Below are 20,434 nucleotides of genomic sequence, written 5' to 3' on the forward strand. Positions count from 1 at the left end.
CTGTGCATAACAAGATGTTGGCGCACAAAAGAAGGATCTGAAATATCCAGAAGACCTCATACATTAAGAAGCCTCCTGCAATGCTGAGGTCTTAAAATAAACTCTAGTCCCAGTTCATCTATAGGGTGCGTTCACATTAGAGCACAGTGAAGTTGTTCCCTCTCCTCCTGCTGCATTTCAACAACTCTACGTGGGGCTGCCCCTGAAACTGACTCAGAAACTCCAGCGGGTGCAGAATGCCGTGGCGAGACTCCTCACCGGGTCCTCATCACCGGAGCACATTCATCTGGTGCGATACCAGCTGCACTGGCTCCTGGTGGAGTACAGGAACAGGTTTAAGGTGCTGGTTTTAACCTTTAAAGCCCTATACGGCCTAGGACCCTCGTACCTACGGGACCGTCTCTCCTGGTATGCCCCACGGAGGAGAAAACAATAACACCCTGAAGATCCCAGGCTGCAGGGAGATTAGACTGGCCTCGACCAGAACCAGGGCCTTTTCGGCCATGGCCCCGGCCTGGTGGAACACTCTCTCACAAGAAACTAGGGCCCTGTGGGATTTGACATCTTTCCGCAGGGCCTGCAAGACGGAGCTGTTCCGCCAGGCCTTTGGTCGGGGTTCGGTCTGATTCTTTTCTTTCTGTATAAGAACAAGCATTAAAGAGGCCTCCTAGCCCACTCACGGGTCCTTTATAAGACCAATTATAACAATTGGACCTGGAGAATATTAACCACTCTCAATTTTACCTGGGGACTGCCATCTGTCCCGATTTCAATTTGCTCTGAATTAATTTTAAGATGTATTTTAACTAATTGATTGCCTGTATTTATGTTCTTTGTATACTGTCTTAGTTTCATGATGTTAGCCGCTCTGAGCCCAGCTCCAGCTGGAAAGGGCAGGGTACAAATAAAAATTTGTTGTTGTTATTACGTGGCTTTGATTCCTTACTATTTGTGTACACACCCATGGATGGGGCAGAGATGTCATTACTCTGGGCAAAGGTGTGCTCACACCATGGCAAGAGAAGAATTGGGAACGGCTTAAAGACCCCAGCTGGTGTGACACCAGTTTGAGAAACAACACATCAAACAGTAGTTTCTTATAATGGGGTATATGGGACACAGATGCATTTTGGATAGCAGCGGAAAGGCCGTGAGGGCCCAGTAAATGGGAGGGACAGACATAGGCATATGGGGAAAAAATGGGTGTGCAAACTGTCCCCCTGGGTATGCACCCTGCCACCTGCATAGTTGCTGCATAGACCAAATGGGAACCCTGTTAACTGCTTCCAGTCTAACATCATGCTGCATTCACCTTATGTCGGGACATATGGCAGGTGCATTTTTGTTGTGTTTATCCATGGGTAAAGCAGATGCAGACTCTTGAGAGTCCCATGGACTGCCAGGAGATCAAACCTATCCATTCTGAAGGAAGTCAGCCCTGAGTGCTCACTGGAAGGACAGATTGTGAAGCTGAGGCTCCAATACTTTGGCCACCTCATGAGAAGAGAAGACTCCCTGGAAAAGACCCTGAAGTTGGGAAAGATGGAGGGCACAAGGAGAAGGGGACGACAGGACGAGATGGTTGGACAGTGTTCTCGAAGCTATGAACATGAGTTTGACCAAACTGCGGGAGGCAGGCTGTCACCGATGGAAGCGAAGGCTCAGAAAAAGCTCAATATGGAGGTAAAATGGCCGAAATATTGGGAAATTTTGGAACAAGAGGGAGATAGACTGAAATTGCAGAGTTTTGGGAAATTAAAAAACAAAGTGCGAGACTGGCTTCATTATTATCAGATAATGGAGGCATACAATCTGGACAAGAAAATTGGCTTCCAGGTGGAAAAATCAAAATTAGAAACAGAACTGTTAGAACCCGAAACTAAGACTTTGTCAAGGATGTATAACTTGCTGTTGAAATGGAATACACAGGATGAAACGGTGAAATCTGCTATGATTAAATGGGCACAAGATGTTGGACATAACATAATGATGGCTGACTGGGAACAGTTATGGACCACAGGTATAAAGTTCACGGCATGTAATGCCTTAAGAGAGAATATTATGAAAATGATATACAGGTGGTACATGACACCAGTCAAGCTTGCAAAAATTTATCATTTGCCCGACAATAAATGTTGGAAATGTAAAGAAACTGAAGGTACATTCTTTCACCTTTGGTGGACGTGCCCAAGGATTAAGGCTTTCTGGGAGATGATTTATAATGAACTGAAAAGGGTATTTAAATATACCTTTCTGAAGAAACCAGAGGCCTTTCTCTTGGGCATGGTTGGCCAATTGGTATTAAAGAAGGATAGAACTTTCTTTATGTATGCTACAACAGCAGCAAGAATACTTATTGCAAAGTATTGGAAGACACAAGATCTACCCACTCTGGAAGAATGGCAGATGAAGGTGATGGACTACATGGAATTGGCGGAAATGACTGGCAGAATCCAAGACCAGGGAGAAGAGTTGGTGGAAGAAGATTGGAAGAAATTTAAAGACTACTTACAGAAATATTGTAAAATTAATGAATGTTAGAATGATGTCAGAATGAAGTTAAGTGGTTTTAGCAGCAATGTCATAAAGGTGTATGTAAAAATGGATGGTTAATAGGTGAGAATCTAAAGCTATAATATATTAAGTTAAAGGATTAAGACAAAAACAAAGAGGGAAAGGAATTGCTGAATTAACCAATTGAACTGGAATACAAAAAAGGGAGGTGAGAGGAGGTCAGGAAAGCAAGGAAATGAAATGTAAGATATGGAAGGATTAATTTGTTTTTAAGTGTTTTTTCTATTATTATTTTCTATACTTTGTATTTTGTATGTGTTTTTTTCTATATTTTTCCTTGTCTCTTTTACTTTTAACTATGTAATTTTTTTGTTTCTGAAATTTTAATAAATATCATTTAAAAAAAACAACAAACTGTGGGAGGCAGTGGAAGACGGGAGTGCCTGGTGTGCTCTTGTACATGGGGTCACGAAGAGTCAGACACGACTAAACGACTGAACAACAACAACAACAACAAAACAGATGCTTGTGTACAGAAGACAGATATAAGAACTCAGAGCGAAACCTCACCTTTGCATGATTCTATTTATTTATGGCATTTCCATGCCCCCTTTTTCCTCCAAAGAGCTAAAATGTGGCATACACAGTTCCCTGTTCCCCGCTCATTTAATCCCGACCACAACCCTGTGAGGTAGGCTTAGGCTGAGAGGCAGTGATTGGCCCCCAAGGTCACCCAATGAGTTCCAGGACCAAGTCAGGGCTGGATCCAAACCGTGGTCTCCCAGGTGCTAGCCCAACACTCTAACCAACTACTCCATGCTGGGAGAATTGTAAGCGGAACTCCGAACGCCTCCATATCTGCTGAGACGACTTCAAGAAAACACCCATCTGCGTCCTGAAGCGCATTTGTTTAACACCAGCCATCTGATCTTGTTCTTCTCTTCCTCCTCCTCCTCTTTATTTTTTTTTAAAAAGAAGCCACCAACAAAAACCTGACCCCTTTACACGCACACGCACAATACAGTCACTCATGCATTTGCAGCCGTAAACCCCCCAAAGGTCGTTTCCATGACAACCCAGGGTCCTTAATGACCCTGACAGTTCAATGATTTTGTTTTGTTTGAGAGGGAAGGAATAATAAGTCTTCTCTCTCCCCCACTGCCGTTCCCCACCTCCAGCCACCCCCCTCCGCTACACACCCGATGCTGCTGTTCATTATCTGATTCTGGGATCAGCCCTGGAGACAGAACAGCAGCAGCAGCAGCAGCAGCAGCAGCAAGCGAAGGTAGCGGAGGCAGCAGTGGCGGCCAGCTCTGAAAGACAAGAGCTTTGCCGCAGACAAAGAACAGTAAAGGAGCCGGGCGTGCTCAGCATACAGTCACTGCGGCGGCCTCATTAATTCCATCACTAGCCCAATGAGTTTAAGCATGCGCCAGGGGTATTGCGATGGTTTGTAGCAATATGTTGCATAAGTGAGCCCCAAATCGCTGCGCAGTTATTTAGAAAGTACATCTCGCATACCACTAACAGGGATGCTTTTTATTAATGATGTATACCAGAAATGCTGCAAAGACGCCGGCCGCTCCTCTGCAGCAAGGCCTATAATTTTAATGATGTGATGAATAAGGCAATTAATGTACTTCACTCTATTTCCCACATGCATCATATTTAATGTCGGAAAGCTAAAGAGATTTCTGAGAGGAGGAGTGGAGGGGGTGGGGAGCGCATTGTTAAGCCGAATCGTTCCCTGCTTCCGAATGCAGACCGCCTGCATCTGCCGCCGTGGAAGTGCCGTTCCTTGTTCTCCAGCTCGAAACTGGCTAGAGGCACCTGTGCGGAGTTGCTCCTTGTGTTAATATATAGGGCTGTCAACCGATTAAAGAATGTTTAGTTGATTAATTATCTGCCTTTCAGCCTGATAATTGATTACATTTAGAGACATTTGCATCTCGCCAAAACACAGGTGTCATTTTTTTTTTAATGGAAGGACACACGCAATGTGATTTGCAAATGTAATAATTAAAAGCTACCACCCATTGTTAGATGGAAAGGACACCATTTATTGTGTCCCACCCCCATTCTATAATACAATAACTAACATATCGAAACCAAAATAATCTAAGCACGCTCTCTCTCTCCTAAACAAAAACAAAAACAGGTATGATCTTAACTTTCAGCTTCACATTGTGAAGTTTGTCATCTCTGGTTAAAGCCACTAATTAATCAGCTAAAGCTTAAGTTGATTAATCTGCCAGTTAAAAGTCTTGCAATCCTGATAAACCTATGGACTAGTAAGAAAACGACCTCTTATAGACTCTAAACAATTCTGTATTTCATCCTAGCATACAATGACATTAAAGACCCTGTGGAATCAAGATTCTGTGCTTGGGAAGCTCAAGTTCTCTGCTCAACATACAGTCTAGAGATCCATGCAAATGTGCTTATTTTGTATAAACTTGTTTGATTCAGGGAGCACACACTCCCTCGCAGCATCTGGCTATGCTCCAGATATATGCAGCTGCTTTCGCTTCTAGCTTGGCTTTGAATACTACAGAAGGGGCATGCACCATCTCTATGGGGCTTCATAGGGTGAGATGTTGTGTTCCTAGAGCTAATTCTCACGTTATTTTTTCCTCCAGATGCAGGATTGCTTGAGCAAGTCACCAGTGGACTTCCTGCAGCAGCATTTATGAATGAGTGATACCTGTTACCAGGAGCCTGACAGAGTTATCAACCACAGAACAACCAACCCGGCTTGGAATTTTGACTGGCTCCCTAACAAACTACACGAACAACAACATTTGCCAGGATCTTACCTTTCCCAGGATCTAGTCGCATGCTTTCCTCACCCCCACAAAATGTTTGTGCTTGGATGCAGACAAGGAAGTGCCTTGCAGGAATAAAACCAATACATAAATATGGCCTTCCAGAGCAGTCTGTGGCTGTGCTCCCTCAGAGGAATTGAGATCAAAAAAGCACACTTGTTAGTAGTCCCAGGAATGGGCAAAGCTCGCTAAGAAATATCGCTTCTGGAAAGTCAATATCCCATGTAGGTTTTGCTGAAGCAAAAAACCTTCGATTTTCCTTGAAATGTCAGTCAATCAGATTTTTATTGTTCGTCATCAATGGGCATTGCAATACGAATCGCAAAAAGACAAACAGGACAACCCGAGGAAAAGTTAAACACGCCTATTAGAATGTAGAATGTTGTATTATTTTATTGTTGTTAGCTGCCCTGAGCCTGGCTTCGGCTGGGGCGGGCAGGATATAAATAAAAATATTATTATTATTATTATTATTATTATTATTATTATTATTATTATTATTATTATTACTATTATTATTATTATTATTACTACTACTATGGATTTTCAGAACTGCAAATTCCCCAAATTTAAAGCTGTAAATTTCCCCAAATCATTTAGACCACGAGTAGGAAAGAATTATCAGCTTGTGGCCTGCGCAGTCTTCTTTCTGGGGGTATATGCCGATACTGGGCATGGCCAGAAATAAAAGTGGGTGGAGAACAACTGTTAATATAGTCACACATCCCTCTCTATCTTTCATCCAGGGAAACAAGAAGCATGACTGCAATTGAGGCTGGTGCAATGGGGCAAGTGTTTGCTTCCTTACTTACAACCAGTCCAGTAGGTGTCACTTTGAGTTGCACTGGTTGCCTGCTTCCTCCCTCTCAGTGTTGCCTTTGTAGACCTCAGCATGGAGGAGAGTGGAGACGAAACTAGCATTAATTAGCTCCACCAGTCATTGACTCTGGTTCCGGCTACTGTTGGTCTCCTTGCCTTCTGCCTAGTCTCAAGGGGCACCAGCCTCCACTGATATTCAGGATTCAAGGACACATTGTACCCAGGCAAAAGCACTCAAGGAGGACTCAAAGGAAGTCCAGTGGAGGGTATGGCCTGGGAAGAATGCCAAAGGCCAGGCAGAGAGATCGGGGCCTGAGGTTCCTCATCCCTGATTTTGTTGTTTAGTCGTCTTAGCCGTGTTCGACTCTCCGTGACGCCATGAACCAAAGCATGCCTTGGAAACTCTCACTTTCTTCTCAAAGCTTCTCCTTTTTTATGTCCATGGAGTTTTCTTGGCAAAATACTGGAGTGGCTTGCCAGTTCAGCAGTTGACACCCTTCTGGGTCCAAAAAGTAGTCCACAAGTTTCTCACAGCTAACACATATAAAGCCATTCTGTAGGTAACAAATGTCTACATCAGCCAACAACCATCTAATTTTGAAATCATCTGACTGACCTTCTTGAAAATTCTCAAATGAATAGAGGAACATGTCCCTAGGTGAATTGAATAAAGGGCAGGACAGGATATAGTGCATATTGAAATGCCACTTTAAGTAAAATGTAGTGACCTAATAGTCACATCCCAGGATGATGGCGGCCTACCTTAGTGTCTCTTGCCTGGTCTTCCTCCTCCCACCACCGGGATTGTAAAGTTTTCCCTCCCTCTCCAATGTGAAGTTTACCTTGGAAGTGCTAGGATGCAACCCAACTTGCACTGGAGACAGATACACCTGCATGGGAAGAGTCAACAGAAAGGAATATCCAAGCATCTTAGGCTGTTCTTCCTGGGGTGACCTATTGATCTTTTTTCAGGGTTAGGCTAATATTCTTAGTGTTGCTGACCAGACCTTACCTCCTTTCTGCTCCATGACTCCCTTGGGAGAGGAGACATATTTTGTGTCTCTCCTCCTGAGATGAAAAAGCAAGCATGGCTCATTGCATCCTCCACCTTCGTTAGAACATAAAGTTACTAAGGGTTACCTTCCTGAGTCATATGTATGTGAAAATGGTTAAGAAATTCTCTCAGTAGTTAGAGGGCTGGAAACTAGGGGAGCTGGATATAGGGGCAGAATGGACTTCAGCCCCCAATATTTGGGGGCAAGGGGCTGTGCCCCCCAATATCCAGGGGCTGCCACCTCCCACTACCAGGCACCCTCTCTGTGCCCCAGCCTCCATCCAGCAGCTCAGGACCAGGAGCCAGGTGGGGGCTGGGATGAGCAAGGAGGCGATCTTTGCCTTTGCTCGTCCCAGCCTCCACCCAGCAACCTGGGAGCCCAGGATATTGGTCCATCATACCGTTCATGTGAGGAGAACTACTTCACTTTCATTTTGCTCCCTGGCTTGATACTGCAATCTCTGCTTTCACACTTCCCCATGCTTTTCTGTGAGATATAACTTGGGGAAACTTGATTCCCTGATCAGCAGCTCGGAGAGCACCATTTCCCTCTCCATGTCTGGCTTTGATGTGGAACTTCTGTGTGGTGGCCTGATTGAATCAAAGGTGGTGGGAAGGGGCAAGAGACAGGTCTGTAGGATTAGAGACATAAATGAAAGGTAATTACATCAGAGGCAGACAAATTGGCAAGTCGGCAGGGATACAAGCAAGGCTAAATAGCATTTAATTCTCCATATTAATTAATTTGGTTCATTCCTTTAAACAAGACTTGACACACTGGGTCATTGTTGAAACATTAAGGACTGGTAAAATCTACAGTTTTTATGGAGTTTGTGTCCAGCAGAATCCAGTTCTCCACCCCTATTTGATTGCATATTCATCTACTTGTCTCCACCAGATGTCCTCATTCCTGATCTTCATCTAGTCTTGCCCTACTTTGATTCCACCATCACCCTGCTTGCCTGCCCAACCATGGGTGACCTCCCAGTTTTTGATCCTTCATCTGTCAATGGGCCATTGCACATTCCCACCACTTTACCATGGCTGCTGGTACCCATTTATGCCACACGAACCTGAGTGCCGAAGGCTGCTGCTGCTGTTCACGTTTCAGTTCGGAGGGGAGCCATGAATGAAAGCATGCAAAGGGGAACCTGGAAAGCAATGCTGGTCTCCGGAATTTAGTTGATGGGGACAAAAGTAGAACAAGAGCATCTCATTCTATGATACTATTTGTACCCTTCAAATAGGCTTTTAAGGCAAACATCGTGGGGTGCATTACAGCAGCCAAGCCCTGAACACGTAAACACAGGGCTGACGGTCATCTCACCTGGCTCACCAGGAAATTCCCCTATGCAGAATTAACATGGGATTCACTGCCAGTAAAATGTAAAGGCCGCTGGTTCAATTGACTTTAAAAGGGTACTCAGCAAAAAAAAAAATGGAGAATGGAAATATTAGATGGAACCTTCAGATTTAGAGACAGGAAAACCTCTGGCTACCAGTTGTTGGGTGGACAAACAACTGGCAAGAACTGTCGCCTTCATGCCTTGGTTGTGAATTTCCTAGAAGTGTTTGGCTTGTCCCCCTGGTAGAAACAAGACGCTGAACTAGATGGATTTTTAATTTTGATTCGTTGATGCTCTTCTTTCACAGGCACAACTTATGGCTGACGATTTGTGACCACCAATTCAAAAACAGTTTCTCACTTTGTGGCCTAGTCTTCTTGTCCCAACCCTAGGCAGGCAGCAACAAAGGGAGGCTGAGTTAAAGTTAAAAGTTTAATGTGCATAAGAATGTAATGGGAGGAGACAATATTGCCATGTATTTTTGTGTTTTTATATTGTAAACCATTCTGTCATCTTAGAATGAAGGGCGTTATAGAAATTTAATCAATCATTGTCGTCATCTTTGTATGCATGCCTTAAAACATCTGTAAAAGTTTGCATTCGCAAAGCTGAGAAGTTTACATGAAGCAAGAAATTCCACTCTAGGTGAAAGTGGAAAGCTGGTGTTATTTCATTTCACAGGGTTATGCTACCTGAAGTCTCATCGCAGGAAACCCAAGCTGCAGATCTCTCACAGCAGGAGAGGAAATATGAGAATTCAGTGATTGCTAGCAGTCGCAGTGGCAGAAGAAGCAATGATGAACGAGCTTAGGATCTCTCTCTGGGACTAGAGAGAGGAAACTTTACTGAACTGCATAAAGGACCTAAAGGACTGAGGCACATTGACTGCTACTTGAGTGCAATATTTTATTTAGTCATTTGTTCTTGAAACATTTATCTTTATGTAACTAGTTTTAAGACTGCTTCGCAGTAAATCTTTGAAACTCATTCTTGGAGTGGAAAGCTGGAGGATTACCACACAAGGTCCAGATCAGGGATTGAGCCAAACAACTCTAACAGGCTGAGCATCTACAATGTGGAGCCTTTGTTACTTGTGCAGGATCCTTGCACAATTTACAACCCTGATCTTCCTACAAGAGCAGACCAGGTCCCCCCCCCCACTTCAGAGATTCAGCCTCCAACATGTGCGGAGGGCTGTAGAAACAGCAAGAGTGATGTAAGTGGTGGGTCAGGACCAGAGATGATTCCTGCATGCTTCTCCCCACATGATGGTAATCATGGGACGGAGGCAAGTGGAGAATGCCCGAGCAGTGCTTGTGTTTGACTTGGTGGGTAACAAATTCTACATCGTACAAACTGTGTACATTTCACAAATGCCAGTTGTCAAATCCAGTGACGGCAGGATGAAGGTTTTCCAAGAAGAAAGGATTACCTAAGAGATGAGGAGATACCCACCAAAGGAAGGAAGGGTGAACCCTATAGAAGAGAGAAGGATGGCACTTGCAGGTGACTCCTCAACCTACACAAGGTAGCTCCACGGGAGACAACTCTTTCCCAGCCCACTGAGGATGCTATTATAGGATATCCTTTCAATTATTTGAAACACGGGCTTCAGTCAGAGAATGCCAGGAATAGCTTCCAGCTGTTATAGAGAGATAGAAATCTGTCATGGGAAGGCATTTTTATCTCCTTGTTAAATTGGGAGAGAGGCTGTTTGTGTGTTAATTGTGCATGTACACCAACTTTTTATATATATATATAAAATCAAAAACTCTTAATGGCATTTTGCCATCAAGGAGAGTTGAATTGTTGGCTCTCAGGCAGTTTATAGAATACATCAAAGCTGTTCCTGGATGTGTGTATGTGTATATATATATATATATATATATATATATATATATATATAGGCAGACATCACCAGAGAGACCCTGAATAGACCCCTTTTATCAAGTGTCTTGAACAGTTACTTGATCTTAGAGGTTTGTATGCCTGCAGTCGGCAATGTAAACGTCCGAGACAAATTACAAGGCAGGACCAGTGCAACAGTGAATGATGAAAGTGCGCCCAGAAAGGCAAACAAGCAGAGCATTACAACAGCCGCTTAATGGAAAACACATTTATTAACATTGAGTGCAATGTCTGTAAGTTTTTCCCTGCTGCAACTGCCTGGGAGATGCCACTGGTTTTAAAAGATGAAACAGCCCAGTGAACGAAACTGAAGGTGGGTGTTCTTCCAAACGCACACACACACACACAACCCCCCCACACCTTTCTGTTCCACTGTATTCTGCCTGTGTTCTTGGCAGTGTGACTGCCTCTTGGCTCTAGCGGAGATGGAACAAAAGCCACGCTGGCATGAAGAGAGCAACTTGATTTCACAGGGCCTCCTGGGAAATGTGTGCAGGAGCCAGACTCGGAGTTTGGCAGTCGTGTCCTTGAATAAAAAGAGGAGGAGGAGGAGGGCAGGAAGGATAGAGCAGGAAAGGTCTCCATGCCACACATGAGAAGCTTTCCTACACAATGAAATGGCCCTGCCCGGGTGCACTTAATGGGAAATGTATTCACGGCAAGCCAGTACACAGTGCTTGCGCAGTACAGCAGCACACTTTGCCGTCTAATGTGCTTTTGCTGTCCACAGCCTGCCTTTATTGACAGCTTGAGAGATCACCCGCTTGCAGAAGAAAAGAGCAAGGGAAGAGGGTTTCAATTAGAAATCAAATCTGCAGAAAGGTGCAGGATTTGGAACTGGCTTCTAATAGTGATTTCAAACTCTAGTTAACTAGACTAACTCTAGTTAACAGCCACAACAGCAGACTATGATCAAGGACAACAAGGGAATATTGGGGGGCATTTGTATGCGAGAGGGGAACAGCTGAGAAAGCAAGAAATCCTGTGGCCTGATCCGTTAAATATGGTGTTGGGATGGGAAGCATCAAGAGAGCATATAAGGTAAAGGTAAAGGGACCCCTGACCATTAGGTCCATTCGTGACCGACTCTGGGGTTGCGACGCTCATCTCGCTTTATTGGCTGACGGAGCTGGTGTACAGCTTCCGAGTCATGTGGCCAGCATGACTAAGCCACTTCTGGCAAACCAGAGCAGCGCACGGAAACGCCGTTTACCTTCCCGCTAGAGGTACTTGCACTTTGATGTGCTTTCGAACTGCTAGGTCGGCAGGAGCAGGGACCGAGCAACAGGAGCTCACCCCATCATGGGGATTCGAACTGCCAACCTTCTGATCAGCATGTCCTAGCATATATCCAGTGCATAAGCTATAGGGGTTGCCTTGTTGGGTGGAGGAATTCTCTTTGGGAAAGCAATCTGAACATTTGTTGACTGTTCAACAGGAGTGCTGAAAAAAGCCCAGATTAATGAACTGAGCAGCCTTGCTATTGCCATTCCATGCTTTCTTCATCAAAACAAATGCTTACCTATGGGAACAGGCAGTGGGGAGGACTCACTATCATACCAGAGAAGCTTCATTAACTACAAACCCAGAAATTAGGGGTTCCCTCCAAACCAGTGCCAAAGTAAAATGAAGATGAAACAAAGGTTCCAAACAACTTAAAAAGAAAAGAACTTTGTTTTCCTTTTCCTTTTTAAAGGATCATGCAATCCTTGGGTTAGCAAATATGTAAGCCTCCGAAATCTCCCTTTTGGAGAGATTTGGTTCTGATGGAGTCATGGCTACGTAGCTTCTTGCTTGTTCCAGGAAACAAGAATGAGAAGTGGGGAGCAGAGGCTGCTGAGTAAGCCACACCCATTTACAGCATGAGCTCAGGGCTCAGGTTAACCCTTTCTATGCATGCTAGTGTGACCGTATATTACAACATCCCCTAGCTTCAAGCATCTCCTTTGGCTAAGGCCAGACGTCCTTCTGGCCATAACATTTATTTAGCATTGCATTTATATCCCATCTTTCCTTGCATAAATGGTTCTCCACCTCCGCATTTTATCCTCACAAAGGCCCTGTCAAGTTGGTTTGGCTGAAGGACTTTGACTGGCCCAAGATCGCCCAGGGAGCTTCATGTCTGAGTGGGAGATCTGAAACCTGGCTTCTCTGGTCCTATCCTGGCACTCTAACCACAACTCTTCCCTGGCTTGCTCCAACACCCTTCAGAACCCCAGATGTCACCACTCCTCTTTGAACATGTCTAATTTCAGTCTAATTTGCCAAATCGCTTGCTAAAATGCCCGGTGCTGTGTCTCTCATGTGTGTAAGCTTCCACATTTTACTTAAAACAAACAAACAAACAAACAAACAAACAAACAAACAAAAACAAAAAAATCCAGTCAAACTTCTTGGTTACACAAAGCCAGATCCCTTGACGGGAGGCTGTCTGTTGACGCTGCTCCAATGTTCTGCCGCTTTAGTGTTGCAGATGTTTTTGTGTCTTGATAATTAGGTGCCTCAAAACAAAATCCAGACGACTCGAGGCCATCCACAATGGTCACTTCATTTCTTTTTTGGCACATCATCATGGGTTAGTAGGTTAAGGAGCTTACCCGTAATTGAACCGGGTAATCCTCTCAAATCTCCCTGGACATCCATTCTCCTAAGTCCGGTGTTGTTCATCCTTAGCGCCGCTGATGTGAATGGTGATTTTGATTCCCTTTCTGTCTCACCTGGTTTCCCTGGGAGTTCATCTGCTCTCCATTTCATAGCAGCTGCTGTGTCAATAAAAATCCGGCTTTTTGTCTTTCTTGACAAGTGCTCACACAATGCATTCTGCAGACTCTCATTGTGAAGGGCCTCTCATTCTCTCACTAGCTTAAATTGATTAAGAATCATTTTATTCCAGATCTATGTGTCAATTGGCATATTTATTTCTAATCAGCTCTTTAAAATAGCATCATTCAGAGGTGCTTAACCACATTACTTAATTTTCAGACTCTTTTGCTATTGATTTCTAATACTGTTTCTTCTCAAGGTATGGCTGGACATACCATTCAGGAACAGATTCCCCTCTCTGGAATAAAAGGCAGTATTGGTGGTTATTTGGTGAGTTTGTACTGGAAAAATTCTGCATACAAACTTTCTGCATATAAACCAGATGTTCTCATGTCATTTCCCACTATTCCACATTGTACAATTGTCATGCCTTCCTTCCTTCCTTCCTTCCTTCCTTCCTTCCGTCCTTCCTTCCTTCCTTCCTTCCGGTGCTATCATGCTGGTAAATTTGCCTAGCAAAAAGCTCTAAGGATACACTGGCAATGTTCAAGGTTTCATGTGAATTTGGTGCATGGAAGAAGTTGAGTGGTCTGGAAAAATGATTAAGGTCTGTGGTATCTGAGAAATTTTTCTAGTCTTGTCAATTCTTTTCTTGCTTCCCTGGTGTTTGGCTCGAGGTGGAATCCCCAACTTTCTCTGAAATTTCACTTTAGACCAAATGGGATGGGGATGCCTTTCCACTGCAAGGCTCTGATCTGAGGATTCATTGCATGATGCCTGGAAGCAGGCTGGGTGCCATGCTAGCCGAATAAAGGGTGGGGTCACTCCCTCACTCATGTCAATCAGAAGCTTGTTCCCTTGCTACACACATTGCCCTTTTAAAGCAAGATAGGAACTTTTTGAGACAAGATGCTTTGAATACATTCCCCACGGCAAAGGAATGTGCTCTCTTGGCAGCAGCATGGAAGATATCAGTGCCAATTCCCAAGAAAAAACCATTTTTGGACAACGGGTATCTTGTCAGAAACAGATGGACAAGATACGAGTCTGATGGTACATTCGTTAATTTGTTTATTAAAAATCTGTTTGTATTTGACAAAGATAAACGCAACGGGCTCAAGTCAATGCAGCGCTCAGGAGATCCTTCTGCCAGTGCAAACATTTCAGCTTGTCCAATGGAACTGTCTCTCCCCCTGAGCATTGGTCCACAGGTTCTCTCTCCCATACACACCCTGAGTAATAATAATAATAATAATAATAATAATAATAATAATAATAATAATAATAATTTATTTATATCCCGCTCTCCCCAGCTGAAGCCGGGCTCAGAGCAGCTAACAACAATAAAAGTAACACAGTTTACATAAAATCACAATCAATTAATTGACATGCATTGTAAAATCAATTCATTCTAAAATCAATTCAAAATGAAATTAATGGCAACCATTGGTCTAGAGTTCTGCGAGGATTACCGAAGGAGGGAGTCAGACTGTGCCCTGGCCAAAGGCCTGGTGGAACAGCTTTGTCTTGCAGGCCATGTGGAAAGATGTCAAGTCCCGCAGGGCTCTAGTCTCTTGTGACAGAGCGTTTCACCAGATTGGAGCCACGGCCGAAAAAGCCCTGGCTCTGGTGGAGGTCAGCCTAACCTCCCTGTGGCCCAGGATCCCCAAGATGTTTTTGTTTGAAGACCGTAAGTTCCTCTGTGGGACATACCAGGAGAGGCGGTCCCGTAGGTACGAGGGTCCTAGGCCGTATAGGGCTTTAAAGGTTAAAACCAGCACCAGAGTTGATTTGGGGAGAGTGCAGGGGTGTTTGTGGAAGGCGGAGAAGTCGCATTGCACTAATCATTCACCTGGCTCCCGCTAGTGCAACAATTTAGTTGAATATGGCCCGGTGTGAACAATTCATAAAACCTCAACATCTAAATGGGGGAGAAGGAGTCAGAACAGTATGAGTTGTGGGGGAGAAAGTGCAGTGTCTAGGAAGGAAAAAGAATAAGCCTGGTGTCTATTTGGTGAATTGGAATTTGAGCAAAAGGAAAGAAGTGAGTGGAAAGAGCTGAGTCCATAATTCTTATGCATATTTACATAGAATCACAGAGTTGGAAGGGACCACGAGGGCCATCTAGTCAAACCCTCTGCAATGCAGGAATCTGCATTGTAGCTCAGAACTGTCTCTACTGACTCTTGCTCTTGAGGGTTTCAGATAGGGTTCTAGGGATTCCTTGTGAAAAGAAATGTGCATATAATGAAATGGGGGGAAATGTTTAAAATAACCTTTGTTAAAAAAACAGAAGCTTTCTTATTAGGAATTATAGGTACCGACATCCCAAAGGAGCAGAAAAGACTTTTAATGTATGGGACAACAGCTGCTTGGATGTTACTAGCCTAGAGATGGAAAGAACACTAAGTCCCTACTATTAAAAAAATTCCTTCCTGTAGCACCTTAAAGACCAACTAAGTCCCTACTAGAGAGGAATGGCAAGCTAAGCTGATGGACTATGCTGAAATGACAAAGCTGACTGGAAAACGCAGGAACCGATAGGACAAAAGCTTTAAAAAAGAATGGAGAAAAGTTATCTAGGACACCACTGTAAGCAGATGGAAACATTAGCAGGATTCTAATTCCACGTGTAATGTAGCAAATACCATGAATAATATGGATTGATATAAAATTTAGAGTATGGACTAACATGCATGTCTAAATGTTCAGAATAGGACCCCATGGAGGAAGTGGGGGGAAGTCACGAAATTCAGAGTATAGTCTTACCTCATGTTACGTCCACTTCATGTTACGTTCTTTCAAGTTATGTCCTGCTGTGACCCAGAAGTACCGGAAAGGGTTACCTCCGGGTTTCGCTGCTCGCGCATGCACAGACATGCAAGACGATGTCACGTGCATGCACAGAAGCGGCAAATCGCAACCCGTGCGTGCACAGATGCACCACTGTGCTTGCGTTGTTTTCATGTTGCGAACGGGCCTCCGGAACGAATCCTGTTCGCAACCAGAGGTACCACTGTAATCTCAATATATAGATATGTTTTTATTTGATTTTTAAATTTCTATACCGCTTTATATTTTTAATAAAAATCTCAAGGCGGTTTACAGCATATTAAACCAATAACTCAATAAAACATTGGCTGGGCGATGTTCCTCTGGCCTCATGAGGAGCTTCTTCAGTAGAAGTATTTGGATTGTTATAATTTTATATTTGTAAAATCAAACAAAAATGATTTATTTTTTTAAAATGTGCTTTAAATGTGGATTGAATTAAACTGCATGCTGTAGATCAGTTGCTGTCAATGGTGCCAAACAATGGCAGCCATGTGGCTTAAGCTCTGCTCCCCTAAAATGCAGTTGTAGCAAAAAGGGATTTGGGGTGATGGGGGGCGACAGTTGTTCTGCAAGGAGCTCTCCCCAGGCCACCAGGGGGTTTTGCTGCCACTGCTGGTGTTGCTGTGGCAGATGGTCCCAATGGCAGAAGAAACTGAGAGAGAGGCAGACATCTACTGCTTTACCTCTGAGGTCTGTGCCAGGACTATGCCTCCATAACCACAGTGCAGTCTTAGTCACATCTCGCTTTTCCTTAGACTGCCTCACACAAAATCACCCTTGTAAACAATCAGAGAAGAGAGGCACCACCTTTCATGTGATGCAGATAATTAAGAAATATCAAATCACCATTGAACGACCATCGAATTTCCTGAAAAGGGAAGAAACTTGGTTGAGAAAAGAAAGAAAAGAAAACTTTGAATGAAAGGCTCCCTTTGGCCTCCATCATAATAACACTGCATGCTTTCCATATTGTGGGTGGTGTTTTGTTTTGCTTTCTTTCTCTTCTGCAGCAAACTATTTGCTTGTAGTAACCCTGTCTGACTTGTCGTTTCATTAGTGGGATATTTTTGTATACAGTGCCATTTAACCTTGCTATGATAGCCCCAGAAATCCCAATTTGAAGTTTGATTGACATGCCGGGTCATGCCATTGCATCCTTAGCTCATGAATAAGGCAAGAGGAAAATCGCTCGCAAACAGAATAGGCTTTGTATTGCAGATATCTTGACACAGCTTTCCCCCAGACTGCAGCCAGTATATTACAAAAATAAGTTGGAAAATAATGAGTTGCCCTTAGTGCTCAGAGCACACCCTATTTGTGAATTGTACAGTGTTTGGGAGAGGGGGGGAAACCCAAAACCCAAGCCTTAATTTAGCTTCAGAACAAAAGGAAATGACAAAGTATATTCATGAAAGCCAAACAACAACCATATTGGGTCAGGACAGTGGTTCACCTTTGAATACATTGTCCTGTCTCTGCAAGCAGTTAGTTGCAGGTGGATGTTATTGACACCTGAGCCAGAAGAAAGGTAAAGGCTTTCTGTCTCCAAGGGCTTATTCATACTTATGCTTGAGCCCTGGGGAACTGATCCACCAATCAATTGGTGTGATTAAAAAATGAAAGGATGCTCTGTCTTCTGCAATAGTTAGAAAAACGTTACATAGATTTTTATTTTTCTATTTTTTTGGTAAGGGCTTTTAATTTAGATTCTTTCAGATTTAATCTTTTTGTTATTGTCGCAAGCTGCATTGTGGAGCCCATTGAGGTCGGAAGACTGGGTAATTAAATTAATTGGCTTCCTGTTTTGTAGACACAGTCTGAATGCCTGTAACTGGCAGGTGGCACAGACAAAATGGGGCTTCTTTTTAACCAGAGAGCCCCTTCTGATTTTCAGCTCAGTAGTGTAAAAGTAGGCTGCTGCAGCCACTCAGGTAGCTTCAGATGCCCACTCTTGTAGGTGAGATGACTCCTTCTCGTGACAGCATCTCTCGTCTCGGATGCTAAGACAAAGCCAGTATAGGAAGGAACTATGCTGTGGACTCTGGCCATGTGAGATTGAGCTACCAAAGCTACAATCATTGGTGAATTGTTACACATGGAAGAGGATTGGAAGACAACATTCTGACACCTGGGCAGGTCCGGCCTACCCATAAGGCAAGGTGAAGTGACTGCCTCAGGTGGAAGGATCCATAGGAGCAGCAGAACCTGATGTCGATCTTCCTTCCTTCCTTGTTCCTGATGTAGATCTTCCACCACCCTTCTTCCCTGGTGGGGAGGGGGCATGACATTTTGGGGTCTGCCTCAGGTGCCAAAATGTATTGGGCCGTTAATCAGAAGGTCAGTGGTTCAAACCAACCCAGGGATGGCTGCGGGCAGGATTCCTGCACTGCAAGAAGTTAGATTAGATGACCCTCAGGGACATGTCCAACTCCACAATACTATGATTCTATGAATGCAAAACCAGGGAACATTTTTGTTTGTTTGTTGTTGTTTAGTCATTTAGTCGTGTCTGACTCTTCGTGACCCCATGGACCAGAGCACGCCAGGCACTCCTGTCTTCCACTGCCTCCCATAAGGGAACATTTACGCAGAAGTAAATCTGACTGTGCTCGGTGGGGACCTTTCCCTAGTAAGTGTGCTTGTGTGTGGAAATAAAAGTCCCAAATGGAGTGTGTTTCTGGAGAATCCCACCTCCCAAAAAAGCCCTTAGGCAGCAGAGATGGACAACAGCCTTTGATAAATTGGATCATTTAACTGGATATCTGAACAAACCGACGTTCCACTTCACATATCTGAAGTAACATACGCACCTTCTGCTGCTTAGAGGCTTCCTTAGACCCTGAGAACCGATTTCCCAGATGGGTTTATGCCAAAATTAGGTAGCATTTCTCCCCGGCATTTCCCAGCCTGTGTCTTAGAAAAGGTTAATAAGGCAAGTTAGAAACATAAGTTAATGTCATTCGCTACACAAAGAATGCCAGAGCTTCCTTTTAAGGGCCTGAAATAACTGTGAAGGGGAAAGGGGGGGGGTGGATTTCTGGTGCTTGCAATGTGTGTAATTGCAGGCTGTAGAGCCAAATGCAACGACTTAGCACTCTGTGAACTATGAATACATCATCATGATGGGGCTTGCCACTGCGGCTTAGCCCCTTGGCCACCTCTATCAGAAGAGTTGTTATATTTGTTCAAGATTAAGTGGTAGGAGGGAAATGCAGTGTGCGCCATCTTTAGTATTCCTCTCAGGTTGCAGAATAATAAAAAAATACAAAATAAATAAAATAAAACCCAACGATTCTGAAGAAATATGTGTTCAGATTGCTGCTCTGCTTGACAAATGCTTCAATATTTTGTCGTGTTTGTTTTCCCTAGAACAATGGTGACGTTTGCATTTTTAAAACAATTAGCATAGATGAAGCTGATCTGATAATGCAGTTGTGCCAGTTGTGTGTGGCGGGACTAGGGATGGAAGGATCTGTCAGTTTCCTGTTGCTTGTCCCTCCCCCCCATCTTAAATTCAGTTTCCCACATTTTACAGCAATTTGCAATTAAAAGAAACCAATCATCATGAAAAGTCACCAGTGTTTTAGTGCAAATAAACACAGATAATGTACCCATTTACCAAGCAATTTCTGCTAATATACTGTTTTTTGGTGTGCTATTTTCACTAATATCTCCATCTTTATGCAAACCCCATCCCACTCCAATACATGCATTTTTGTAAACATTGTTTGGTTGAAGAATGGCATCGCAAAATTCAGATACGTGCAAATTTCAAAGGAAATTCCACAGATTTGGCTTTAAATGTGCACCGAGTCAAAATTCTGCTCAGTCCTTTGGCAGGACACCTAATGGCATTTTCCATGCTACTTGCACTCTTTGTCTTCTCTGATTTTGCATCAGAGTGCTAGCAGGGAGAACAGCTATCACTTATCTGAACTTAAAAAAGAGGGGCAAAAAACCTCATTGGTTTCTCCAGGGAGAAAGCAACTCCTTCTTATAAGAGCTCAGCCTCAAGTTCTCAGCTAAGCCCTTTTATGTTCCCTGGATGTGAATATCCTCCTGGGCTCTGCCTCCACACTGCAGAGTGAAGATCCAGAAAGCAGCAGCCCTCTGACCAAGAGCTTTGCTCACTGTAGGCACTCTAGAATGTCAAGACAAGTATCCTTCTGCCTTTGTTGACAAGCCAGTGTCACAGCCAATCCCAGATAAGGTAGCCACACATCAGATAGTTAACTCTTTGCTGGCAAGAGAAACACTTGCAGCAGCTCCCAAGGTGCTCCAGATACACACATCCACATGCTTCTAGCCTCTGAGCAGTGGTCCACAGGTCTGGGCCCTATGGAGCAGTTGCAGCAACTTTCCCTCTTTAT

General features: G+C 43.8%; 1 long non-coding RNA gene across 1 annotated transcript; it reads right to left on the reverse strand.

The window, feature by feature from the left end:
• Positions 1 to 14,394: 14,394 nt before the first annotated feature.
• LOC308585476 lies at positions 14,395 to 20,129 on the reverse strand. Its single transcript, XR_014007421.1, has 3 exons — positions 19,874 to 20,129; positions 18,875 to 18,977; positions 14,395 to 14,461 (listed from the first exon to the last, which is right to left on the reverse strand). It is a non-coding gene; the product is annotated as an uncharacterized lncRNA (long non-coding RNA).
• Between the last annotated feature and the right edge of the window lie 305 nt (positions 20,130 to 20,434).

This window comes from Podarcis bocagei (genome assembly GCF_964188305.1).
Source record: "Podarcis bocagei genome assembly, chromosome: 4".
Classification (NCBI taxonomy): domain Eukaryota; kingdom Metazoa; phylum Chordata; class Lepidosauria; order Squamata; family Lacertidae; genus Podarcis; species Podarcis bocagei.